The sequence below is a fragment of the Diadema antillarum genome, unplaced genomic scaffold (genome assembly GCF_040938485.1).
Source record: "Diadema antillarum isolate AM-2024a unplaced genomic scaffold, OU_Dant_1.0 seq00000217_RagTag, whole genome shotgun sequence".
NCBI lineage: Eukaryota > Metazoa > Echinodermata > Echinoidea > Diadematoida > Diadematidae > Diadema > Diadema antillarum.
The window spans coordinates 1,672,220-1,686,336 of record NW_027271272.1 but is presented as its reverse complement, the minus strand read 5'-3'; the positions used below and the strand labels follow the sequence as shown (position 1 = coordinate 1,686,336).

At 40.6% G+C, this 14,117-nt stretch overlaps 1 protein-coding gene across 1 annotated transcript in view; it reads left to right on the top strand.

Annotated features, from left to right (window-relative positions):
* The first annotated feature begins 5,487 nt into the window (after positions 1-5,487).
* LOC139729116 (E3 ubiquitin-protein ligase RNF19A-like) overlaps positions 5,488-14,117 on the top strand; it is an 89,419-nt gene continuing 80,789 nt past the window's right edge. Inside the window, exon 1 of the mRNA XM_071640043.1 lies at positions 5,488-5,561. The gene's annotated coding sequence lies outside the window, so the exon portion shown is untranslated. The remainder of the gene's footprint in view (positions 5,562-14,117) is intronic.

Sequence of the window (14,117 nt, the reverse complement as noted above, 5' to 3'; positions counted from 1 at the left end):
TAACCCAACGTTTTTCCCATAGGTTTAACACGCGCCATGCCCCAATCTGTGCCGTCTTTAAAAAAAACGCTTCCCGGCTACACCTTACTAGGCCTATGATAGGCCTAAATCTAACAAAGTAATTTCGGCGCGCTCTCAACACTTTACATCGACATGTGCTATTGAAATCCCTCTTCACACGATTGACAGCAAAACAAACAAAAAAGATTCATCCGTGCATTCTGTATTCCTCTGTCATTCATAATAAAAAGAGCAATGTTCTTGGATTTCTGTAAAAGGCTGACCTTTAGTCAACCTAGTAAAACTAGTAGCATATTTTGTTGTGTCTCATTATGTCTTATCTTGTTATATCAATCGTGATATAATGTGGAACATTGATTGAAGTCTGACGTCACTGAACATCATAATGACAAAGTGGCTCTCTTCCGTCAATTTCATGTTCATGAAGGCTCTGGCAACAACGTCACAATTTGATGACGATTTCCCCTTCACCTCCTCCCCTCTCCCTCTCTCCCTCTCTCTTCTCGGCCCTCCCTCTTTCAAACTCCACAGATTCACAATCATTAAATGGACATTTGATATCACACACCAAAAAAATGTAAGAGAATGCAAAAAAAAAAAAAAAAACAACAAAGAAATCATTCGCCTGCAGGGCTATATTTCATCACATCAGTCCCCCTCCCACCCCTCAGGCCTCCCCCCCCCCCAAAAAAAAAAGAAAGACAAACAAAAACATAATAATAACAATCGTGGACAGAACCTATAGCTTTTTTTTTTTTAAATTTAAAGTGTCAATTTATAATATTCTGTTTGCAACAAAACAAATCAAGTGGAAGACAAACAATTAGACCCTTCCCAATATTAACAACAACGACAAAATACACTGAACATGTCAAGCAAGCAAGCAAGCAAGCAAGCAAACAAACAAACAAACAAACAAACAAACAAACATATATGACTAAACGTTAGCAGAGTCTCCGCCTAATACAACAAAAGAGTCCAGAATCCATCACGGAATACATTGAACAAACAAAAACAAAAACAGCAACTCTATCTTGACAGTACAAATCCTGCCATCATTGTACTGAGTATATTTAGAGAAGACATGATCACCCCTATAGAGAGGAACCACCACCTCCCTATAATATACAAATGATGCACAGGATAGAGTGCGTTAGTGTAGGCGTAGTGCACTCGAGGGTATTTACAATTGTGAAACATGCACGAGGCGAAGCCGAGTGCATGTTGCACTACATTGTAAATACCCGAGAGTGCACTACGCCTACACTAACGCCACGAAATAATCCTGTGCATCATTTGTTTTATAAAATGGGTCGAAAATTCGAAAACTAACATCATTTTTCAGCGTTTTTCACGTACCTTTGAGGGTCAAGACGTCCGAAGATGTTCGTCCCAAACTTTTACGCACGTCGCACTCGCGGAAGTCCCGCACATACAGTATATAAGTATAATGGGGGGTTGGGTTTCCGGACACCCGCATGAAAACTTACTTATTTTACATAGAATATGCACCCTTTACCTTAAAGACTTGATATAGACTCCTCATATAGGCCTACTAGACAACATACTCTGAAAACGGCGTGAGAATTAACCTGCTAAATCGTTTGATTTGCTCTTCAAAGTGACTCCATGTACGCGTCCGGTCCCATAACGCTTGGTCTACTGTACTGTACAAAGTGTACGTATAGTACAGTATCATAGAGATATATACTAAGAACACTAGAGGGCGGACTCCGTAAAATCCCTGTGACCGATAGAAGGAGGCGTTCGCCATTTTGGTCCGGGCAAATTTCGACTAGCGACCGTACCGATAACGTACAGTCTGTATTAGCGCTAGCGGAGCATGCAGGGAGATCGACGACGGGATGCAACGGCAGTAGGCTAGCATCTATGCCAAGGTCTCCATCGGAGTTTGGAAATCGAAAATGTTCTTAAATTCGCAAATTCTACTTAAAGTAGCATAGATCTACGTTGCAAAATGCCTGGTTCATGTGCTGCTTTTGGATGTAGAAACAGGAGAAAAGAAGGGGAGCGGAGTTTCCTTTCACAAGTAACTAAAATTGCATTTAAAAGCTTTTAAAGTGTGTGTTAAACAGATTGATTCAAGACAAAAAGAAAAAGAAAAAGAAAAGAAAAGGTCTTGCAAAATTCGTCAGGGGGCACTCCGCCCTCCCTCAGCCATTCTCGATCTATTGCTACTATAGATAGCTAATACAGTAGGCCTACATAACTATATCAAGGTCGGCGGAACGGGGGATGGGGGGGGGGGGGCATTTGCCCCATTTCCAAAATAAAAAAAGACTCCCCTTTTTAAGTTTAAAAAGTGCTCTTTTCTAAGTGCCCTATTTGGCCCTTGAGCCCCCCCCCCCAAAAAAAAAAAAAACAAAACAAAACAATAATAATAATAAATAAATATATATATATATTTTTTAATCGTTCCTCCATCCTTTGCTATACCAGCAGTTAATTTTACTATGGTGATAGTGTGAGAAAAGCTTAGAATACGTAATATATGCCTGGTGACAGGACATATTATGCTCCGGCATTGATATCTTTCTGAAAATAGAATTAGCATCATGGGTCTGATTGGGCTTTTGGTTAAAGGCAGGGTGAGGATTAGGATTAGGGTTATGTGTTATATGATCTGGGTTAGGGTTTATGTAAGCTTCAACATTAGCATTTCGAGCTTGAACTTAATATGTCATGGAACCAATATGCCTACACGTACTTTTAAAAATGATTTATTTCATTTCCACCCCCCTCCCCCCCCCCCCAAAAAAAATAGAAATTCAGTGAAACACTCGTATATAAAGATAGGACTATAGAATGCAGTCCCCTCATACAGAAAAAATATAATTGCAAAAAAACAAACAAACAAAAATTGACGCAGTATACTGTATCACAAGGGGCACCCGGCTGTCTAGAGACCAAGAGAACCCTTTGTATTGCATGGACCATGGTCGTGTTGGTCGGCTTGAAAGTATTACCTCTTGGAGAATAAAGTAAATTTTGTTTAATTTTCATTTTCATTACCACTCATAATAAGAGATTGCTAGCAACTTAAATTTTTGAGTTGTTTCCTTCTCTCATCTCCGACCCCCTCATCTTCTTGCTGAAAACCAATACGTGTTTGAGCGCTTGTGTATACGTATTCACGTGTCCACCACTACTGCGCTGCCCGGACGCGATGTTTGTTTTTGCCCGGACAAAGATGGCGCGCGGCCTCTTCATCTGGCACACGAGCACTGCGTACGCGCCACACACAGTCCGCGCTCTAGTATATTATTAGTATACATCTCTATGTACAGTATACGTACGTACGCCACATATGTTATGCACAAGGGAAGACAGGCCGGCCGGCCGGCAGCCCGAACTAGAAGTTGTTTACAGGATTGACAGCGCGTACGCGTATGCATGCAATTCATCAAAGGAGCCGCCGCGCGCACAGACGATCGGCAATCTACCATCGGATTACAGGCAGTGCAGTTGTACTGAAGTAAAGGAAGGAGGTGTGTCTCATTTCAGCACTTCCTATTGGCTACATTCTTGAACCCATTTTATAATATGACTGCAACATTCATCTTACAGAAAGTTAGTTAAAGAAAAGTCCATTTTGGAGCGGGATTCAACGATTCCATGTCATTAGTTGACCCTTTCTTGCTACCTCAGTTCCATATAATAATTTAACGGAAACGTCATCCAGAGAGGGACCCACATGACTACAAGTATTGTGTTTTTAGCGGGTCCCTCCATTTTATTTATTTTTTCTTACATCACAATGATGATTGTTCTCCTTGGTGATTTATTATGTTTCGTCAACGAAATAATATATGTTTTGCTATTGTTGTATGCTCTTTTCTTTTCATAATGTATCTTTGACATTATTGCTTTGTTCCAAAAGGGGGGAAACGGAGAATTAGGACTTTTTTTTTTAAACTGGAAATGATTTTGAATTAAATCTAATTGAAATGATGACAACCGCGGACCAATTATGTCAGTCATGATAATCATAGAGCCCAAGATACAAAATTGATAATTTTTGTGATAAAACTAATAATTATGTGTACAAATGGCTCAGCTCACAAAACTTTGCTAAGTTCAGAATAATCAGTGTGTGTTTCATTGTAGGAGATTAATCTAAGACGCGCGTGTTACTGAGATCATGGCTCACTCGCGCTTTTCCTGGGGATTTCCCTAACCACATTAGCAAAGATGAAAAATGACCAAAGCTGGTTCAAAGCTGGCGCTCTTTCATGTGACCTCGTAGGGTCCTTAGTAAATTGGAACTTTGACCTCGTGGATCGATCGAGGAGCCGGTATAGTAACTGTATTCTTTTTTCTTTCTTTTTTGTTTCTACCCGAGTACAACATCGATATTCTGATTTCTTTCTTCTGAAATTCCATTTTTGAAAGAACATAATATATGGTAGGCTTATGTCAATCAAAGGGGGGGGGGGCAAGGAGGCCTATATTCCCTTATGTTAAAAAAAAAAAATACCATTGAGAATAGCTTCGGCAATGCTTTAGTGCTAAAACATGACCCCGCTAAAAAAAAACCCGAAATCAACATACAAGCCAGCAAACATGAACAAAAACATAAACAGATATTAAATGAACGTCATGTTTGTTATTGACAGGTTCTTTATCTTTTTGTATAATGATGTTTGCATAACCGTTATTGCTCTTACAGTCCTTAGAAGGAGAAGTTTGAGAAGGTGAAGGATAAAAAAGAAGTAGAAAAATAGAAAATGATAACAAAGGAAAAAAACAGAAGATTGTAAGATCCTTTGTTAAGAATAATTATAAGAGCAGAAAAAGAATAGAATATGAGAAGAGAGAGTAAGAGTTGATTTGAATTCAGCACATTGACTGAAGAAGAAGAAAAAAAGAAGCTAGAAAAAGATGAAGAAGAAGAAAAAAAGGATACAAAAAGAAGAAAAAAGAAGAAGAACAGAAGAAGAAAAAGACGGAGAAGAAGAAGAAGAAGAAGAAGAACACCCAGTCCGCATTGATAATCGATTCAAGTTACTAGAATAAACTTTGTTAACGATCGATTCTCACGGTATCGATACTCTTTGCTTCCTAGTACGAGTACAGTAGTTTGTGTACGTACTTTATACGCATACGCAACGCACGTTCGCGTTATGTTATCCACGAGCTACGAGTACAGTCAAGTCAGAGAAGTGGTACATCCATGATCACTAGGAACGTCTAACACGTACGGTTACAATTGTTACGCCTTTTGATTTTTCCAAGCCTCAGAACTCCTGTATAATAGTTTTCAAAAGTTCTGTGAACTTTTTAGGCGGGTTCTATACAACTACAAGTCGCAAAAGATGCGCCATAGCAGCAAGCAGCGGGCAGCAGGCAGCAGGCAGCAGACAGCAGGCAGCACTTTCCACTTCTCGAAGACATCCGGATCTGATCCTGTGCAGTAGAGACAGAGTACCGGTGCGGTACTACAGCACAGGGCAGTGTAAGTTTACAGAATGATAATTGTCAACAGACGAGCCGACTTTTACCTTCGGGAATAGCATCGGGTGAGCTGTCCTAACTTACTGTATTTCTGTGAATTTTGTAGTGGTTTGTAAGATTAAATTTTCTAAATTTACTTCACTCCTCACTTTAGACTACTACATCATGTAGTATTAAGTAGGGAGTACCGTAGCCCTGGAGACCGCGCCGCCAGGCGCGGTCCTGGCGGCTTCCCCCCAGTTTCGCTAATGTGAGAGCTCCCCTATTCTGTGTGCTTGTGCGAGTGATTGTGAATTCTGTGAACATCGGTGAGCTGCTTATAAGACATCATTTTGTGCATCACAAGCAATGAAATGCCTCAAACAGTCGCCGATGATAGTCATTTAGGTTTCATCGACCCATGTAAGTATTCCTAGTAGTTTCTGTTGAAAATTTAAGGAAATATAGCGCCGCAAAGGCACCCGTTTGTTCAACATGAAGATCTGAAATGGGAGCACGGCGCAGCCGCCACACTGGGTGTGGCGGCTGTCGCAGTTAGGAGTACCGGTAGGGTTTCTAGTGAAACACTTTCACTTTCATCAATGTTTCGGCAAACATTCCATCAAAATGACAATATCATCCGAATCTAGGAAATAACTACTTTCTATGACTCCTCCTGACTCAGGACCTGAGTTAATCAACTTAAATGCCTATGTGAAATGGGCCAGCAAGATTTAGACATGGGCGCCTATTTCTATATTTAGGCCTAGTTACTAACAATGTTAGAGACGAAGAGTCTGTATTTGACCGAAAGATTGGTCTGTATCTGGTTGTTGAGGATATGTTCCACAGAAACTGCGTCTGGCTTCACGGATCCCCTCCCAGGAGAGTGATAATGTCAAAAGAAATAAAAGACTCCTCCGCACAGACGGATCTTTCTGTCTAATAATGTGTACAATTGTAATTGTTCCCTAGACAATAGTTCTAGATCTAGTTCATAAGATTACGAATGCATTTTCATGTGTGGTTTCTACCTCGTACCCGTAGTCGTACCTGGTACTGTAAAAAGTGGATATTTTCGCGCTCGGCCAAGTAAGATGAGTTTTGCGTGTTTTTAATTCTGCGAAATCAAGACATCAAATACCACTGCAACATATGGCAAGCAAAAATCTTTGCTTTTATTTTCGTGTTAGTTTCTGGTTGCGCAAAATGCGTGAAATGCATGAAAATTAAATCAGTGGCCTGATCCGACTAAATATTTTTGATGCTTTTTTCTGCGGCTCTCACCTCTCCGCACAGGAATCAGCCTCATGAAGCTGAAGTCTGACATCTTTTTACAAAAATTCGTAACGAGAAAAATAAAATCAGTACTAACCTGATCTTGTGCATATATTCCAAATTACTATTCCACACTGATAGTTTAGAGTACTAGTAGGTGGGTACTCCATTGTTAGCAAACTAATCACTTTGTAGGTATATGACGGGTTCACTTTCTTTGTCAATCCCGCCGTCGGCTAACCTTTGGGCGCTTTTTCTGGAATCATCCCGCGACGCGACGTCACATCACATCAGGCATCCAGCACATACAGACAGCGCGCAAGCTGTGAGATTTTCAGAGCAAGCTTGCGCACGCTGGGAGGATACAGTATCCTCCGGTGCGTGCGCAAGCTCGCTCTGAAAAAAGATGTCAGACTTCAGCTTCACGGGGCTGATTCGTGCGCGGAGAGGTGAGAGCCGCAGAAAAAAACACCGAAAATATATAGTCGGATCAGGCCGCTAGGTGCGGCAGCCTTGCATCGAGCGAACCCGCCGGCGCCTGTGTTTCAATGGGTCGCTGTGCATCGGTTGATTAAAACTCGATTGTTGTAAAAAAAAACACAGAATTTTTTCTTCTTTTAATCATGGATAGTGGACATGTGTGTGTAACAAGAAATCACCATGCAAAGTTGCGACAATTTATATGTCAGATGTGAGATGAATAAAAAGTAAACAGGGAGCCTCATGAGTCGCTCTCCCCGGGGGCGTCATGAGGCTCTCTGGAGGCCTCGTGAGGCGGAGGAGTGCTCGTACGGGGTAGCAGGCCTCATGAGCGGGTTTCCCGGACTGATATTTATGGGTAAACTTGGCCTATCTAGCGGGTAAACTCGACCACTAGTGCCCTCATTACAAGTGTGGGAGAGTTTACCCGCTAGACCGAGTTTACGTACTTGGGTTTACTTGGGTGTAGAGACGCATCACATCTGCTTTATAAATGTGCCCCTCATCAGTGTTTATCTCTGATAGGGCTTGTTTTTCAGTGGGTGGCTTTTCCAATGTCTTTCGAGTACAGACTTGAACTGGTTAACGCTGGTGGCTGAGACTGCTTCTTCTGGCAGAGCATTCCAGTTGTTGATGCTTCTTACGGCAAAAGCATTTTGTCTCAGCCTCAGTCGAATTCTTGGTTTCTTCAGTTTCAAGCTGTGGCCTCTCCTGCTGTTGCTGCATTCAACCATGTCAAAGAATTCATAGATGTCAAGTTCAAAAAATTTTTATGAGTGAGATTTTCATGATTCGGCATCTCGGCACGCGCTCATGAGCATGAGCGAGGGAGTGAAGCGACTGAGAGAGGGAAGGGTGTGGGAGGGGGTGTCCGCCCTCCCACGGTAGGGAGCTTTTTCAATTTTTAGCTCTTAATGGTGCAAGCTGGTGCATACTTTGACCGAAAGATCGGTCTGTATCTGTCCGTCGGGGAATGTTCCGCGGAGACTGCGTCTGGCTTCACGGATCCCCTCCGTATACAGACCGAAGTCAATGATTGCGGCTCCTGTGTGGAGCAGTCGCGCACAGATCAAACGTTACGATAAACCAAATTTCAGACAGCTTTTTTACATTCAAACAAGTATGACATGACATGACACATTATGCAGCAATATTTGGGATAAATTTCTCACATTGTGCAATCGAAATACTCACATAACCTCGGTTATAATGCAGAAATGTTATCGATATCGCAACATCGCCGTTCGCGAGCAGTAAGTCGCCATTTTGAATCTGTAACAATTGCTAAGCCAATCACATGCGAGGTACCTGTTTTAGTAAAACAAACACGTAGAAACTACCTCGCATGTGATTGGCTAATAGATTCATAGTGTATGTTTCTGCAGTTTGAATGTGACGACGCGACAGGCTGTGTTTTACGTTGAAAATTCTCCTAAAATGTTGGATTATTCATTAATCTGGTGAGTGTAACGTATTCTTAAAAAAATAATTTCACCATACAAGCTTAAATTTGCCGACCTAGGGCCATGAATTAGACGCAATCGAGAAGGGTGAGGTACCTCACCCAATTTTCCATAGAGACAGTGGTTAAGAACATCCACACAGCAATGGGTACTGCAACCTTCCGTCTGTCTACGGAGGACAGCGTTAATGGCAAAATATAAAAGAGTCCTCCGGACAGACGGATCTTTCTGTCTAGTGCATACTTAAATGACTATTTTTTACTTATTTTGAAAGACAAAAGGGAAATATGCCTTCAATTGCAACTCTCACTGTAATCCTTTAAGCTGTGCTCCCGATGCGTGAGAAAAATGGGTGCCATGCGTGAGATCGTGAGACAGACCCTAAATGCTTGAGTCTCACTCACAATGCGTGAGACTTGGTAGCTCTGAAGAATTGGGTGCTGTCAAGGTGATCTATATAGGTAGAGTTTAATACTCATAACTACGGTAAATATTGTATGGCAGTGTATACATGCACACATGTGTCTTTACCATTCAGCCACTCGCATGGTTGTAGTGTACAGTGTCATCATAGGCTGAGCGGCTGGATACAGTCACACATATGACAAGACTGTGTACTGTTAATACATACATGTAAATACATGGGGGAGTACTGACGTAATAGCTGGATACCGCTGTAGCCACATCAACACGCAATATCACACACCACCTCACTAAGTAATGAAAATCTCATTTTTCATACCTTCTACACAGGTTTATTTTTCTATTTATATCCACATTTTCACTCTACCTTATTCTCATCATCTTTTTTATGAGATTAATTTGAAATCAATAGCAAAGTTATAATTGAGTGAACTTGTGATTCATGCAGAACTTAATGTTCTACTTTTCTTTCTTTCTCACATTTTCTCATATCTTTTTCCTCTGCTAACTTCCCTCTTGTATGATCTGTGATTTTAAATTTAAATCATGCAAATCAATAGTAGGTAGTGCGACTCTTTGTGATTCTTTTGATAAAACATTAACAAGAGAAAAAGAAAGTTGGTTGATTCTTTTATTCAATGTAATAAATCATTTACATGTAATGAGCAGACAGGAATATTCCTTCAAAATGTTGCCTCTTTGATTTTGAACACGTACGGTGTACAGTGCAGTACATGAATATTGTAGCTTTCTTCCGCTGTAATGTCTTGCCCACTTATTGATATCTGAGGCCAAGATTGATTTTATTAATTTTTGCTCCACCACAGAAGAGAATGCATGATAACCACAGAATATGTTACAAATATGACATGCATTACTGTCCACATTTTTTTTTTTTTTTGGTGATTTGAGCAAGAAGCACTCTGTCATTGTACAGTGTAATTTTTATGCTTTTATTCATGCAGCATACTGCTCCCTTTGGATGTTACATCAATAGCATACCAGAGTAACTGATTATTGCTAATTTGATTTTTTTCTTCTTCTAGCTTTAATAGGGAAATTTTCTGGAACAACATCCATCAAAGGGGAAATGGAAGACCTGAATTCCTAATGTTAGCAAAATTGCCGTTGATAGTGGATTCTGCAATGCTGCTCTAAATTTACAGTGCGTAACCCAAAACCCCAAAACCCGCTAATATCAACTAGGTCCTATACATGCCATATTATTGGCAGTTTCATCATTTTCTAACTGATGACATTATCATGAATAAACCATTATTTCTCTCGAAGTTTCAAACCTCAAATTTATCTTAGATAAGCAATGCCATATCAACCTAAAGGCTAAAGGGGCATTTGAATGCTCTCCTAGAGCATACCGTGTTTTCACTTTAACCCAATGTTTTACCCGCTGAAGTGGTCCCGCCTCACATCCAGCTGGACCCCGTGAAAGAACAGCTAGATATATTGCAGACGCTCTGAATTTTAGCTAGATCCAGCCATCTTTTCTGATGGAAATGAAACAAACAAACAAACAAACCGTACTGTACCCATGCCAGAGGAGAGCTCGAGCACTCTCAAAGTGAATTATACTGTACCATACCAGAGAATGATTGAACACAAAACGGTCCAAATGCATTCCGTACAGAATGTGCGCAAGACATGTACGCCATGAACTGCGTCATAATTCAAAGAGTTGATTCTGTCTGCAGTTATCTACTGTAACTTGAGAGAGAGAATCACGTTTCAAAATGCATTCGGTATGGTGTTTGCGAACGTGGTTTGAAATGTGAACCTCGGGGTGCCGCGCTTATCTGCAATAAACCATCATACAATCACGATTGGAGAGTTGTCACTGCGCAGCTGCTTTGCGCCGTTCGACCTGGGAAGTAAAGGTCAGCTGCATTCCACCAACCATGCCTCATCATTCACACACAATTAAGCTGGGATTTGACCTTGAGAGATAAACATGTTTCATAACGGCATTGCATTTACCGGTATCTACTCGCAGGAAGGCGATCGTGGTCGCAAATGTGTTTTAAAACGCCCTTGGAATGGCATTTCAAATCGATGTTTCTATTATGCGTTTGAAAACATGGTTGCGTTTAACCAAGGAGGTACTTGCCTAGTACCTCCTTGGTTTAACCCCCCCAAAATGCCTCAAACGGGTTTAGGATCGTGATTCTGCCTCAGAAGTTTTTTAGATAAACGCACCCTCTCTCTAATAGAGACACCTGTATGTGGCATAAGGGCACTGGTCAGGTGAATGATCCCATTTGCTGCAAAATGTGTAACCCCTGCCCTCTGACTTGGGTCCAAAAATAGCCCATTAGGTATACCACAAGAGTGCACGAATGCTTTCAATCTGGCATGGTATTGTACGGTTTGATACTAGACATACACAATGCATGTATACTTAGATTCTGCTTCTCCTTTTATTTTTCCGACAAATACAAGTACATCCCATGAGTTCTATACAACTGTACAATAATTATCTTGATAATTTTTCTCAGTTGATACATAATTTTGCCAGTCTAGTGTATTTTTTTTCCTGATGTGTAAGATATGATTTTCTGTGACACTACTTTTACTTGTAACATAAACATTACCTTTTTTCCATTCTGTCAAACCATCCCCTGACCACCCCCACCAAATGCAGTTTCACATAATGGCTATTATCTGCTGTTTGAACAATTAACTGTTGCTGACAATGTAATGCATTTTCTAATTGATTTAGTCTTGCCTCAATGTCATATCCTGCTGTTCGATTTTTGCTGTCCTCCATGGATTTTATATTCATCATGAAATTGAGAGAGAGAGAGAGAGAGAGAGAGAGAGAGAGAGAGAGAGAGAAGAAGAAGAATCAGAAGGATCTGTCTGCACTAGTGTCCTGTAGCAGTGAAGTGATTAGCAAATTTATGATGCCAGTTTACCTTCGTAACTTCCCACATGTTGCACATTTCAAATAAAAGTGTATGCTTTACAAATTGAAGTGTACTGTCAAAATGTCTAGACCATACAACATATGGTAGAGCATTCATGTTTGCTTGTTTGTTTTGTGTGTATACTGTATGTGTGTGTTATTCATGTACCACATCAGAAACTATACGGTATTCACATCGGCTCTTTGACTTACTGTGAAACATGATATTTTCGCGGCATGAAATTTTTTGCGAATTGGAGTCAACGGCCTTTTTCGCGGCATGACATTTTCGCGAGTTGCCTATAACATTCAATGCGTATAGTGTAGACAAGAACTTCTGTGTGCATTTTAATTTTGCGAATCTTGGTTCTCATGAAATTTGTGAAAATCAAAATGCACGCGAACATTCCTCATTTTACAGTAAGCTGTGAGTATTATGTGAAACAGTGTTTCGCTTCAAACTGTTACTACAACGGCAACAACAAATAAAAAACAGAATCGTTTAGAAACGCAACCCACAGCTGAATACACCAAAACAATTTTGAGGGTCGCTCCTGTATACAGTGTACAATATGCTGGGCTGTAATAAGACTAGTATGTTTCAGTGTGTGTAGATACAATTAGTATTGTTTAGGTCAATGGATATAGTATCATAGAAACTCTGCTATGTTTTTAAGTTAGCAAATTTTGCGAGTTGACTACTGTGAACTTTTTTGTGCACCTCTGATGTGGACTGTGTTCACAGTGGCAGCTATCTCGTACCAGTTCCGTAGTCAAGCTTAATTGGCCAGAGGATTAGTTTTAGATGGTGTTGATGCAAGACGCGACCACACTGCCTAAAATTAAGGCGGTGTGCAAATGTTCACATTGATATGATATTGCTGCTGTACAAGTCGCGAACAAGATGCGCATCAGCTGTGGAGTCGCAAAGCCACCGTGAACACGATAGTAGAATAGAATACGTCAGTTGACTCTGGCTTACACATCACTGGAGAGAGGGAGTGGAGGACCCCTTCAGCTGTTGAGAGTCGAGTCGTGTCCTTGTTCCTGGAAGTCATTGCTTGCTGTTCATGTCTGAGATGTGCGGTGGCTGGCGAAGCAGATGTTGAGGTCAAAGGTCACGTTTTCTCACATCTGGTGTGTTTTTTGTATCAGTGAGTTGTGTTTTCTTGCTTCCACCTCTTTTTTTTTTTTTTTTTTTTGTCTCGTTAGGGCCAAGATACATGTATAGGGGGAAATCCTGTTCTGTTTGCCGAACTGTGACTCATATCCATCGTGGGTGGAAAATTTAACTTCAGCCACATTCACAGCACTTGGTTCTGGCATCGCGATGCGAAAATCAATTTCATTTGCCACCGTTCACACACATTGCAAAAATACCAAGGTATAAATTTATTAGTGCTTTGAATATCCAGATTTCACATGCCTATTTAAAGCAATTACAGGAATGTTTCTCTTGCCACCCTATTTTGCTGACCTGTATAGAATTGCATTTTTTATTAAAAAAAAATAATTGTTTCTTTGCATGCTGTTCTCACATGGCGGGCATGGCAAATGGTTACTCCGACAAGATAGACTGATCTTCTCATCATGATAGATATTGCAAGAGTTTTTGTGTATCCACACACAATTATTAGATTTTATAGTGCATTTAAATACAAAACAAAAAAATGATTTCCAGAACCATTACTTGTGTGTGTGTGTGTGTGTATGTGTGTGTGTGTGTGTGTTTGTGTGTGTGTGTGTTGTGAACGGGACTTGTTCATTGTGATTCATGTCCGTTGTGAATGGAAAAACATGATTTGGATGAAGGCGCGCATTGAGGTGAACATATAATGGCTGGATGCCATCTTAAATTCAAGGAGAGCGGACTAACAGTGGTAGCCATTATAAATCACTCTCATTAGAGCGTCTCATGACGTCAGTGCAGTTGTATGACATCACAAGACGTGGGCTTGTTATTAGAAACGCAAAATATGTGCATATGGAGAGGGCTGCATTTCTTGATAATGCTCCATATTTTTTTCCCCCCTGTTCCTTCTCTTTATATGCTACACAACCGGGATTTCGTAAGGTGA